The sequence below is a fragment of the Anthonomus grandis genome, chromosome 11 (genome assembly GCF_022605725.1).
Source record: "Anthonomus grandis grandis chromosome 11, icAntGran1.3, whole genome shotgun sequence".
In the NCBI taxonomy this organism is placed as follows: domain Eukaryota; kingdom Metazoa; phylum Arthropoda; class Insecta; order Coleoptera; family Curculionidae; genus Anthonomus; species Anthonomus grandis.
The window spans coordinates 28897969-28903968 of NC_065556.1; positions in this window are offsets into that span (position 1 = coordinate 28897969).

The window sequence follows — 6000 nt, forward strand, 5'->3', positions numbered from 1 at the left end:
CCTCTAAATTGAATTTCGTTATCGTTTTTCAATAGATTACCTTCGTGCCATTCAATATTCTTCGATATTCGTTTCCGAATTTCTGATAGGGGCATATCGTCATCAGATGAATAGTCGGATTCTGAATCTGGATCATCACTTTCATCGGAGTCTATATTAGCTACATGTTGAAGAGTACCATAAAATTTCTTTGTGTCCATAACTGAAAATCCATTGTAAACATAATTGCATATTGTTTTATATATGGCACAAGCACAAAATCGTAAACATAACCTCCTAAATTAGCATCAAATGAAAAATAACTTACCGTATAAGACAGCTTACACTTCACCCGTAACGCCAATAATTTTTTTTCGATAATATTATAATTTTAAGAAACAAAAAACTTGCAAACAAAACGTATCAATCAGCTGTTAGCGTGAAATACGCGAAATAACTGTCGTATAATTGAACAATACTATCGATGTGTACATTTTGCTGTGCGAGCGGGTACGTTCCAAATACGATACAGTATGCAGTAAAGGAATATAACTCAATTTTAGACAATATTTTTATATTTTTGTAGTTTGGGTCATATATGGCACATGATGCGGTAAAGGGTTAAATGCCTGGAATAATTAAAAAATTACTGGTTAAACCTGGGAAGCTTATCAAAAAAGTCTAAGAACATGGAAATTTCTGAAATTAAAAAGAGTTAAAAAATTTATCCTAAAAGCCAAAAATTAAATAAAAAATGATGTCGAATGTTTGGAAGACGTGAAAAGTGACTCTGAAATCCTGAAATGAGATGAATCCCTATCCAAAAACTTAAAATAATAAAAAATTGTTCGATAAACTTGCAAAATTAAAAAAATCTTCCAAAACTGTCGAATTAAAAAAAAAACAAAACAAAAACCTAAAACCATAAAAAGTTTAAATTTAAAAAAATAATAATATCAAATACTCGGAAGACGTTGAAAAAAGGTCCAAAGTTCTGGAATAACACGATATTTTATTTAAAACGCCTGGAATAATGTAAGAATGCTTGGAAAAATCCGAAAAATGCTAAAATTTAGTTCAAAAGTTTTAAAAATTCTGACTTCAAAAACTGAAAAGAATAAGTTATTTTAAAACATAAAAATTGAAATAATATTTTCCTGTATTTTGGTTTTGACAAGTATTATATCATATTACAAATATTTATGACAGTTTATATATTATTGTCTTGTCAGTTTATCACAGTGAACTGCGGCAAATTAGTTTTTTTCCAAAAATCCGGGTTTTTACAAAAAATTGATTTTACTTGTGCTACAAAAATTTTATTCAAAAAATGTGAAAATCCAATATAGCGCCCATAAAAAAAAAACAGAGCTGATGATGGTTCGTAAAAGGCGAAACGTGGTATTAAAAATCTAAAAACTCCATCATGAAGTATGAAAAAAGTGGCGATGCAAAAGTGCAAATTATTTTTAAATCGGATAAGAAATAAATCGATTTTCTCAAATATATTCGAATTTTTTAATTTTTTTAAACGTTAGCTCAAAAATTCTCGACTTTGCCATAATTTAACCATCATCGTATCTCTTATAGATTCCGAGATCCCTATATAATAATATACCTATTAAGTTGAAATAGTTATTAAAACAGGATCTCTAATGAACAAGCGTGAATGCAAACAGGAAGTTATGAATAAATAGAACGCAAAGTCTGCCATTTCATCTTGATTTTAACTGTCTGATACTACTGGCAATATGTTTGTTCTTCGATATATATTATATAATCAATCAATCAATCGTTGGTAATTTAAGTTAATGAAACGTTACGTTTTTCTAAACCGCGGGTTTCCTGCATAATTTTAACAGTAAACTGGTCGTTTTCCCAAGAGGACGTCGGTGTTTTTTTTGTTGTTGCGTTTAACCTGTTATGGGGCATTCTCTTGAAAATGTTATTGGAAATTAACAGCAAAATTGTTACGAGGAACATTCTTAATTTAGTGTTTTCTCGATATTTTCTTTATTGTTTTAACTTACAAATTGTAGATATCGATTTATCTACGAGTCTGTAATGATTGAAGTAATATTTATAAAGTCAAGCCTCATATAAAACATTGAACATTGTCTACTTAAAAAATTCGAAAGTCATCAAAGGAGACTAATAAAATATTTCAATTTCTTATCAACTAATAAATAAGTTCATTCCGATGTGTTATTAAGGAATATAAATATAAACTATTGTAAGTTTCCTTAAATTAAAGTCTCTTTCCTTAAAATATAAAAATACAAAAAAGGCGATGCGGTTAAAAGAATTACAAACTTAATAATAAAAATATAGAGTTCATAAACAAACAAAAAACTACTAGCTAGTTCATTTCATTACTTCCTTCTTTAATAGGTGATTAAAAAAAAAAAAACTTGTGATGTTTATCAATTCTATATTTTTATCATTAAATTTCTAATTCTTTTAACTGCGTTGTCTTTTTTATATTTATATTTGAAGACAGGTACAAACTGTAATTATTGCCTATTTTAAAAGATCCTTTTCCCAGATCCTTTTAAGCTTATATGACTTTAAGGTAAAGGATCTGGGAGTCTTGTTTGACACCAAAATGTTTCATTTTTCGGGATAGTTTTGATGCTATGAAAATTCGTGTGCGTTTTATTCTAAGATTAACGAGCGATTTTTTAATTTCATTTTCCCATTGGCCTCCATTCTATGCTGTACACATTCATAAGTTCAAAGGAAAGTCACAAACTTTTGCAAATTAAAATTTTGATAATCAATATCAAAATCTATATATGTATATATCTATTTATCTATACAGTCTTTATTTCAAAAAAGAAAGTCTTAATGATGACTATTTTGTTTATAAGAATATTAACAGTTTAATTAACTGCTTTACCGTGTAAGATGAACATTTTAAATTTAGAACCATGAAATGCACAATCATTAAATACATTTATTCTTTGTGTTATATTTAAACGTGTTAATAACAACATACAGCACTGCCTCTCTTATCTTTTTGCTGTGTTATGTTATCAGTCTCAACTAATTATGATTAAAAACGAAGCCACTATATTAACAACAGCTAAGAATCAAACAAAGATTACTAGATATAATAATTCTCTGTTCAAATAAAACTACCTGCCAATAAAATATAACATCCGCATCCTGATTTGTTTGTGGGAACCATCTGGGGCCATTAATTCACTTATACGTGTATGCATTTTCATGTGTATCCTCTTCGTTTTTATCGGCCATTAATATACATGCACTATAGTCGTTTATTTATGATGCCTGATGGGAGATTCTCTGAAAACATTCTCAATAAGGAACTATTAGTAATGGCATTCATTTAGATTTCAATTTTTTGATATTTTTAACAATAAAAAGGTCGATGATAATACTTGCAACCAGGTTTACTTATAAAAAAGAATTATAGATACAATAAGAGTTTTTTCATAATTAATGAGGAAATTGTGATAATGTAATGTATACAAAAGGCAACGGAGAAGAGAAAAAAAACTCTTTATTCTTAATAATTTATTTTTTTTAACGCTTTTTAGATCTTGTGCGTCAAATAGTTACAAAAATCTAGGATTTATATTTTTCTTTTTGCTATTTGAATGTGTTGAAGAACAAACCATTAATTACATAACTAACATTCAGTATTTCATGATTTTACACTTATTCAGTTGAAGATCGTCTATCTTTCTTATGTATTACTTTTAGTATGTAGCTCTGAACAACATTTAATTGTTTTAAAGAGTTTTGATATAGATTTACCGATGTTATAAGTAATTAATTTAAAAGATTTTTTCTTTTGCACAAGTAAGTTACAAAATAAAAAGCAATATGTTTAAAAGTCTATTTAATTGTACCGTTAAAATGTTCAATATTTATAGAATTAAAATGATCATCAATTATCGATTTAAGGCTTTCTAGCCAATCCTTTATTTTTGATGGTCCTATTATTGTTTTCTCTCTTGTATAATATCGTCCCCTTAATACTACAACTAGGTAACTCAAAAATTGTAATTTTTCAGGGGAGCAGTTTAAAGTTTTTAAAAATTAAAAATGTTGTATAATAGCGAATTGAATTTCTTTTTAATTATACCGCATGGACATTGAATAAATATATATACTTAATGTTTTTAGAGATTGTCAGCTTTTTTTTCAGTTCTTTTGGTATTAAAAAATGAGATATCTAGTTTTAACAATAAAAAATCAAAAAGAAAAAAGCAAATATCTAGTTGTTGACTGAGCAGTAAGAACAAGTTTTAATATCAAAAATACTTTTATTAATACTTACATTTCTGTCAAATGTAAAAAAAAACCAAATACATAACTCATGATTACTTAAATACTATACTTCGTCACTCACTGTCACTTAAATCTGATTCAGGTACAACTGTTTGCTTAAATGGAAGGTTTTCAAAAAAAGGTTTATTTTCAATGGGAATTGCGGGAGGTTTAGTGTTAAATAGTGACAAAAGATCAATGTATTTTTCCTTAGTTATAGGCATTCTGCTTTTGTACAAAGACTTGGGCATTTTTCTATTAATTTGAGATGGTTTTATTTTCCTTTTGCAGTACTAAATTCATCATCGAATTTTAATATAAAATTGATTTAGAAAATTGCATACAACACATTTTCTGCCAGGCAACTTGCTTTCCACTTTCGTCCTTGGTTCGGAAAATTAAAACTTTATCTGCATGATTTTTTCAATCAAATATTTGTTCGTGTGTAACATCATGAACGATGTAAGGTTTATCACCCTTTTTTCGGGAACATCTAGCTATTGTTTTCCACTTGTGGTAAATAAGTTTTGCCTACTCTTTTAAATTCTGTTGAAATGGCAGAGTGCATGGAATCGCATTCCATTTCACTATGTCCCAACACTAAGAAGTTGAGTTCAATTGTTTCTAAATGTGCAATATTTTGAACGGCTGTTAAGCACATGCCAGATACGAATTTGTTTAAATTTTGTCCACCACATCTGTCACTAAAACACTGAACCTGATTTGTAGTTTCTGGCAAAGATTCAAAACATTTATATAAACAGGTCGCAATCTCACAGCTACCTCGTTTGGCTTCAACTTCTGTCCACATAAAGCAATCACCTTGTTTGGAGACAGTATTATAAATGGTAAAGTTAAATACTTTAAATCTTTGCTTATAAAATAAAGCATTATTAGTTGGATCATTTGGCACCAGAAGCACTTGCTGCAAATCAAAATTGCAACTTGTGAGTTTTCCGTTTGAATTTTCCGCCAACTGTCTGCTTAAACATCGCGCGCTCTATCCTTAGCTGCTATATGAGCCAAATACTCAATTTGCATAGATGGTTTATCACTTAAAGGAGAATTGTAGGCCATACAAATCCGACACTGATCTTTGCGAGGTCGATAAAAACCAAGGTTATACTCGTCTGAGAACACCTTTCTATAAATGGCAGAGTTAGCTGGTGTTTGTTTTTTTTTGCAGACTTTTTTATAGAGTACATAGTTGTTATGTTTAAGTCAGAGGCCAAATATTTACGTTGCGTTTTTGAACGACAATAGTGTGAGCCGACTACTGGAAACTTCTCAATATGACTTTTATTAACACTATTCATTATTTCAGGAGTCTTGACCTTTTTTTTTTATTTTCCGCGCTTGTCTTCCAAACTTGTGTTTTGTTCAGTTCTCGCTTTCATCGCAATATCCACAACTCCCTTTCTAATTCCTAGGGTATTGAAAAACATCGTTTTGCAAACCTGAATCCGGTTAGAATTTTTTGGCAAAAAGAAAAAAATGGTGTTTTGTCGTCTGGACTGTTCTTTGGTATGCCATTTTTTTTTTCTGTATGACCGTGAATAAAGTCCCGCTTTCTTTCGTATGATTCTAAGTGATAATATCTCCGAAAAATCGACAATCGTTCATCATAAGAAAAAACTTCACTGCATTGTCTTTTGCAGGTAGCTAAACACGGATCTTTCATTGCTACCCCCGGAACGTGTTTGCCTCTTGATAATATGTATG